This window comes from Terrapene carolina, unplaced genomic scaffold (genome assembly GCF_002925995.2).
Source record: "Terrapene carolina triunguis isolate 2854851 unplaced genomic scaffold, T_m_triunguis-2.0 Scaffold51066, whole genome shotgun sequence".
In the NCBI taxonomy this organism is placed as follows: Eukaryota; Metazoa; Chordata; order Testudines; family Emydidae; genus Terrapene; species Terrapene triunguis.
The window spans coordinates 2,353-10,790 of NW_020715417.1; positions in this window are offsets into that span (position 1 = coordinate 2,353).

Genomic DNA, 8,438 nt, shown 5'->3' on the forward strand with positions numbered 1-8,438 from the left:
GGAGCATAGAAACACTTGCAGCTGCAGTGGGGAAAAGAAGGGAGAGTAGAATTTAAGAAGATACATTTCTGAGAACAAAAGGGAGACTCTCACAGTGAATCAAGCAATTCATAGCAAACAGCACATGTGTTTTAGGTACAAGGTCGCATTTTGCCTTTTATATTGAGCACCTGCTAGTATGGTGACACATCACACATGGCTGGGCAACAGAATTCTGTTTCCAGGCAGTCATGGTAAGCCAAAGGGTACGCGGGGTTGGCTTCTTCCGCATTCATAACATGTGGGAATGGTTTCAAACTGCAGCGCCCTCCTTTCCCATATCAACCAATGCCAGTTGGTTTTGCCGTTTTAAAGGAGAGGCTGTGGGTTTCAGGGTGGATGTGCAGCACACCCCTCCTCCCTCCCCTCCCCCCACCCACACGTGGCTATTCTCTGGGATGATCCCTTTTAGCCAAGCGCAAACAGCCCAGCATGACCGGGGTCTAATGTGCCAGGGATCACCAAACAGAGGGGATTATTGTTCCTTTACAAAAATTCCTCTGTTTCAACCAGGTGACCATGAATGATATCACTCTCCTGAGGCTGACACAGAAAGATAAAGACTGAATGTTGCATGAATGTGACCAAAACTCAGGACCATTCGCTGCCATGCTTTGTGCTGCAATGATTCCAGACCACTTGCTACTGGCTTGGCGTGGTAAAGTGGCCTACTGTGGAGGACAAAATAAGGCAGCCCTCCCCAGAAACCTTCAGTAAAGGCTTTCAGAGTACCTCCAGGAGAGCTTCATGGAGATGTCCCTCGAGGATTCCCGCTCCATCCCCAGAAACGTTAACAGACTTTTCCAGTAGCTGTACTGGCCGGGAACGCATCCCAATTGTTCAGGGCAAATCAAACATTAAACACAATTGCTTTTAACCCCTGTAGTGTAGTTACAAATGTGCACTCACCAGAGGTGCCTTCTCCGCCTTCAGGATCTGAGAACAATTCGCCCTGGGAGGGTATTGGCTCCAGGGTGATGAAAAGGTCCTGGCTGCTGGGGAGAATGGATTCTCCGCTTGCCTGCTGCATATTCTCCTCTTCCTCATCCACAAAATCCTCATCCGTGTTGCGTGAGGCTCCCCCTTTGCAGATGTCCACGGACAGTGGTGGGGTAGTGGTAGGGTCCCCCCCTAGAATGGCATGCAGCTGATCATAGAAGCGGCATGTCTGGGGCTCTGACCCGGAGCAATCGTTTTCCTCCTTTGTCTTTTGGTAGGCTTGCCTGAGCTCCTTAATTTTCATGCAGCACTGCTGTGTGTCCCTGGTGTAGCCTCTGTCCACCATGCCCTGTGTGATTTTGGCATATATATCAGCATTTCTTCTGCTGGATCAGAGTTCTGCCTGCACAGATTCTTCTCCCCATACAGCAATCAGATCCAGTGTCTCCCATTCGCTCCATGATGGAGCTTGTTTGCGATTCTGGGATTGCACGGTCACCTGTTCTGCCGAGCTTGCCATGCTGACCAACAGGAAATGAAATGCAAAAGTTCCCAGGGCTTTTCCTGTGTACCTGGCTAGTGCATCGGAGTTGAAAGTGCTGTCCAGAGTGGTCACATTGGAGCACGCTGGGTTAGCTCCCGGAGGCCAATACCATCTACTTGCACAGCGCTGCATCTGCACTACCCCAAATTTGACCCAGGAAGGTTGATTTTAGCACTACTCCCCTGGTTGGGGAGGAGTACAGCAGTCGATTTTAAGAGCCCTTTAGGTCAGCAGAACGGGGTTAGTTGCTAACGCGCCCTAACGTGGCTAAATTCGACCTAACCTCATAGTGTAGACCAGGTCTTAGGGAACAAAGGGAAGAGCACCCTCTAGTTCTGTGAATGTTGGATCCTCTGGCCTGGAGGGCTATTTACGCTGATAATTTGATGTAAGTGAGAAAATGTCTTAGGAAAAGAACTATGTGAGTCCTTGGGGCCCGGCCCACTGCAGGACTCCCAAGAGACTGACGACAGGCTAGGGCATAGACCAGGAGTGCCAGAATGGGGGGGGGGGCGGTCAGGGGGCCATGGCCCCTCACTTCTTACCAGCCGTAAGGGTGAGTGATGGGGGAAGGGGTGAATAGGAGGGAGCGGGGCCTTGAGGGAAGGGGCGGCTTGAAGGCGGGAGTTTGGGGGGAAGGGGCGGCATGAGGGTGAGGGTTTAGGGGGAAGGGGCAGCGTGAAGGCAGGGGCTTGTTGAGATGGGTAGGGGCGGCATGGCAGTTTGGGCACCTGTGATGTTGCTACTAACTTTTTTAAAGTTGCCAAAGTGAATGGCAAAGACTGTCTAGAGTGGAGGGACACTGGTGCCCAGATTTCTCAGGCCAGAGAGGGCATGGTCAGGGAAACTGGCATGTTACCTGGGAAAATGTACAACTCCTCACACTGGGAAAGTTTAAAGCCACCGTGCCTTTGGAGTGCGCTTGGAGTAGGAAGGGCTAGAAGGCATTTCAAAAGTTGGTGTGTTGGATTCCATTAAAGCAGACATGCTTGTGAGTAATGATCTATTAACTATCTCTGAGACTATTAATATAGTAACCTGTAGTAAAGGCATTTTGATCCGTAATCCCAGAAAGGAATTGTGAAGACAGAGGAACAGCTGAGGATAGCGTGACCAGATAGAAAGCATGAAAAATCAGGATGGGGGGTGGAGGGCTCATAGGTGCCTGTATAAGAAAAAGTCCCTTATATTGGGACTGTCCCTATAAAATTGGGACCTCTGGTCACCCTAGCTGAGGGGTCTGGGACATTCCCAGCTTAGCAGAGGTTCATTCTGGTTTAGTAGAAGGAGGCAGTGTGTTTGTATAGACCAGGAGGTAGGAGCCTGTCCCTGTGGATGAGGCAGTTACCAGAGCTGAGCGCAGGCAGGAATTTGCAGCAGAACAGAGAGCAGACCCATCCCTAGAAAGCATAAGCAGGATCATCTCCAGGGGACCCTATTTAGGGGAAATAGAGAAAGTTTTTTTTGAAGAGGAAGGAAGACCCCCAAACCCCCTCTGGTCTATCTTGCTGCTTTCCCCTGAGCCTTCTCCTACCTTCCTGACTTTCCTCCTCTCTGGGGTCACCAACCTCCCAACTCCCTCATAAGAACATAAGAATGGCCGTACTGGGTCAGACCAAAGGTCCATCCAGCCCAGTATCCTGTCTACCGACAGTGGCCAATGCCAGGTGCCCTAGAGGGAGTGAACCTAACAGGTAATGATCAAGTGATCTCAGGAAGTAACTTTAACCTGCCTTCCTGCAGCCCGCTTCTGTTGCCAGCTTCCTGGCTTATATAGGCCCCACCACTGCTACTCCTCAGCTGGGCGCCATCAGCAATTAGGTCCCAGCCATCCCAGGCTTCTCCTCCAGGTACAGCCTGGGCAGTAAATAGGCCTATGTGGCCGCCTTAACCCCATCACTGCCCCCTGGATCTCATAAGTGAGTCCTGGGATGGGGGCACTAAATCAGAAGAGGAACCAGTGACTGAATATGTACAAAGGTTCAGAAAGGTGTTAAGGAACATGATGGAAGTGGTGCAAATTATCCTCACTGATAGCCAGCCCACACAAAGCCTGGTGTGATAGGAATGTTTGTGAATGCCCTTTTGAGGTGGAGGTTTGGTATTAGTGCTTCTCCCTGTAAAAAGGTACAAAATGCAAAACTCATGATAGGGGCCTTTCGAGGTTGTGGATAGAGAGAATGAAGTCATATGTGGTGTAAAAAAACCCCACAGCAAATTTGTCCCACAGATGATGCATGTAAGATTTGTTGTGATGAAGGGGAGTCTGAGCCATCACATCTCACTGATCTGATGACTGAATGCCCGGATATCTCATCACTTGAAAGCACTAAGATATGCAAAGAGTTAACAGACCCCACCAGGAGATGTCTGAGCAAGTGTCTTCCCAAGCACATGGACTGATGGTATAAAAGAAGGAACAGTAGCATCTTGCCTTTGCCTTTCTCCTCTCCCCTCCCCCCCCCCCCACCTCCCAAACAGGGAGAAGACAACAACTTTACCTGAGAAGACTTGTTCAGGTTTAAGAGGGAAACTGGTGTATTATGAACTGTAACATCCAGTGGGGTGAGAAAATTGCTGATCTAAATACTCTTTCACTCTCTGCCCACTGATTCACTGCACCTCAAGGGCCAAAGTAAGCAGCTGTCGGACTAACCTAAGAAGTTTGGTCGGTAAGACTGCTGAAAGCAGGTCGTGAGAGAACTTTGCTGTGAATGTAACATAGTTTGTTAAGTTAGGCACCCGTTGCATTTTATCTTTATTTTCTTGTAACCATTTCTGACTTTTATGCCTCATTACTTGTACTCACTTAAAGTCTAACTTGTCACACTGTCTGGAATGGCTCACAACTGTGAGTGCTACCTCAGAGCAGACAGTCAGAAAACAGGGCAGACACTCCAGACTGGTGGTATATTCTATAATTAGATTTCACAAAGCCTTGAATTCCTTGAATCCGTCTTCTGGCAGAAGACACGGTGACAGTGTCTCTACACACATGGGCTTTTCCTTTAATGACAGTGAATGAGGAATGCACTTTGAGTCTCCGAACTCCGGTCATCACACACAGTTGCCATTTGCTTTGGAATTAGCACTTTTTCTGATAAAGTCCTTGTGACGAGGTCCCAGGGGAGCCACACTGAGACTGGTCAGTTGGAGCAAACTGGAAAGAATAGGGCAGACAATCCCCAAAACTGGTAGTTGTTCTAATACTTAGATTCACCAAGACAGCAACAAACAGCTTGTACAATACCTCACTGGTTACCCAGATCCAAAACACAGTTTCCTTAAAGCAACCCAGCCTTGGGCTCCCACCCAGACAGCCAAGTCAAATATGAAGAGTTAAAAGATCATCAGACATACAGATATGAATAAAGTTCTTAAGTCAGTTTCATAATAGAGATGGTGAGCTTCAGAGTTGCAAAAAATTCTATCAGAATTAGTTCCATAGGTTATAGTCCAATGTCCAATATCAGGGTGATCCAGACTGGAGCTGGAGACCTCAGTCTTTCATCTCAAACTTCCCCTGATGAAGCTTAAGCAGATCTGAGATACAGGATCAGGGCCCTAGAGTTCTTTTTATAGTTCTCTGGCAGCCTCGTGGGTGATCCTTTGATGAAGCATTGTGGCTTTGAAGAAAAACCTCCTATTTCCTAAGCACTACCGGTGATTAGCTGCATTGATTAGCATAAGGCAACTACCCATCTCCTGCCATTTACAGGTAGTTTACTACAAATTTCAAAGAGAAATAAAGACAATGATATTACTGCATTTACAATTCATCAAAATGTTAACATCTCCTTTTGATCTCTGAATTAACAGAATACAGTGACAGACAGGAACCATTTGGTTACATTATCAACCTCTAACAATAGATATGTAAACACACACAAAACACAATCATTATTTACTAATATGTCTCTAAAGGTTGAATCTGGGTCAATTAGCCTGCTAGTTGTGTAACCCTTTCTGGCCCTGTGTCACAGTCCTTCATTAGCATTCCACAAGCCTTCTTTGATGACTGATGAGCTATTTAGTTACAGGGGTATTTACAATGTAAATGTTTGCTGCTGCATCATAACAGGATACAGATAAGAGAAAACAATGCACATAACAACCCATTAGTTTTATGAAGTTTAAACACCCAAAACACTTAGACATTTAACAATCGCTTTGATCCGTACTAATACACAAATGAATTGGCCTGAATACACTCTGACATGACCTGGTCTGCCAGCGTCACACCCTCAATGCAAAACTGGCTGTCACTGATGTTCCTGAATACATCTCAGGGTTCCCCATTCTCGATAAGGCATCAGCCACTACATTCTCCATTCCTGTAATATGAATTATTTCCATGTCAAATTCCTGTAAGGCTAGACTCCAACAAAGTAATCTAGAATTAGTTCCCTTGGCTCGGTGCAGCCATGTCAAAGGCGCATGATCTCTTAAAACAGGACATTTTTTATTACATAAATAAGTTTTAAGTTCCTTAACAGCCCAGACAATGGCATGGCATTCTTTCTTGATTACAGCATATTTTTGGCCAATGGGAGGGTGTCCATTTTTTGCTTAAGTAGGTAATAGGATGCCATCTTGCATCGGTACTGCACCCAACCCAATGTTAGAAGCATCAGTACACAGCACAAATGTTTTGCTGAAATCAGAGCTGACCAAAACTGGCTCTTTAGATGCAGCTTCTGTTATGTTCTGGAAGCCTTTCTCACATACCTCTGTCCATACCACCCAGTCTGGTTTCCCCTTTTTTGTAAGATCTGTTATGGGGGCCACAATGCCACTAGACCTTTTTACAAATCTTCAGTAATAGTTGGCCAGACCAACAAAGAATTGACTCTGCTTCTTGGTTCGAGGGGCAGGCCTGCTCCAAATGGCTTCTACCTTCAAAGGGTCAGGGCAAATCAACCCACTGCCCACCCTGTGTCCTAGGTAGGATATCTCTGCATTTGAAGACCTTGACAGTGAGGTTGGCTTCTCTCAGCCTTTGTAACACAATTCCCATATAGTTTAAGTGGTCTTGCCAGGAGCTACTGAAAATAGCCAAGTCAGCTATATAGGTTCTAGCAAATGTTTGTAATGCCTTGAGCACCTCATTGACAATCTGCAGAAAAGTAGCCCCAGAATTTACTAATCCAATAGTCATAACCTTAAATTCATATAGTCCAGATTCCACTATTTAGGGGGATTTGCCAGTACCCCACACTCAAATCCAGCATGCTTATCAGGCTGAGTGATGGCATTTAGTTTTCTGTAATCCACACAGAATCTCATTGTTTTGTCCTTTTTAGGTACCATTACAATAGAAGAGACCCATGGTCTTTTTGACTTAGTGATTATCCCCATTTCCATCATGCTTTCTATCTCCTCCTGGATTTGCTTCTGCATTTCCCCGTTAGCCAGGTATGCTTTGCTAGGAGCTGGGCAGGGCCCTGTAGTTTGAACGGAGTGTACAATCTTGTCAGTTAAACCTGGCCAGTTGGAAAATACCTCTTTGTGGTGCTTTAAAAGGGCCAGCATTTCCAGCTTTGGGGTTGCAGTAAAACCCTCCCCAAACTCAACGCTTTCCAGAGGAATTTCTTCCCCCCTTTCTTTGGCCGAATGAATTAAAGGGGTGGAGAATGTTTCCTCATCAGCACAACAAATCATGTTCACTGCCATCTCCCTTTCATGGTAAGCTCTTGATATTGATATTCATTCTTTGCACAGCTCCTCTACCATTGGGCTTCCTTACATCATATGTGACTTCATTTACTCTTTCACTCATTTCAGAAGGTCCTTCCCAATATGCTGCATTTTGTTTTTCTTCATGGGATCAGCACCAACACCAGATCACAAATATCAAATGATCTTGCTTCAGTATGCTGATCATACCAAACTTCCTGAGTTTCCTGACTTTTCTTAAGGTTCTGTTGGACTAAATTCGTCGTAACTTGTAAATTCTCCTTAAAACAATTGGCATACTCCACTACTATCTGTCCTGTTTCCTCAGTACTGCCCTCCCAAGAGCCTTGAATCAAATCTAGGGGTCCTCTCATCTGCCTCCCATATAGGGGATCAAAGGGGGGAAAGCCAGTAAATTCTTGGGGTACACTTCTGTATGCATACAGAAGATAAGGAAGTAACCTATTCCAGTCATTTTCAAACCTGGAGATATATATTCTTAGCAGAGCTTTTAAAGTTCCATTAAATCTTTCCACAAGCCCATTAGTTTCTGGGTGATAGGGAGCAGCTTTTATATTCTTCACTCCACATTATTTCCCATAGCTTTTTTAAGACTACAGACATGAAGTTTGCACCATGGTCTGGGAAAACCTACTCTCCTGAAAATGGTGAATAAAGCTGTTGCCACTGTCTCAGTTTCAATGTTAGACAAGGCAATGGCTTCAGGGTACTTCTTTAGCATTCCACAAGGCTTCTTTGATGCTTGATGAGTTATTTTGTTACAGGGGTATGCTGATAGGCTGTGAGCAATCCCATTGGGAGCTACTTTAGCAAAGCATCGTAAGGCACCCAAGGTTGCAGTGCATGGGTGGCAAAGCTGCTCATTAGTCTAGATTGTACCCTGGTATGTCACAGGTATAACTACATAGTTCAAGGGCATGAAAAAACCATACCCCTGAGTGACAAAGTTAAACCAACCAAACCCCTGGAATAGACAGCACTCGGTCGATGGGAAAATTCTCTCATCAATTGAAGCACTGCCTCTCAGAGAGGTGGATTATCTACCCCAATGGGAGAAGCACTCCTGTCAGCATATGTAGCATCTTCTCTGAAGCATTGCAGCAGCGCAGCTGTAGCAGTGCAGCCATGCCACTGGAGTGTTTTAAGTGTAGACAAGACCAGAATGTATTACCTTTTTTACCTGAGTGAAATAAGGTGTTTTTTAAAAGGTTGAAGGAGA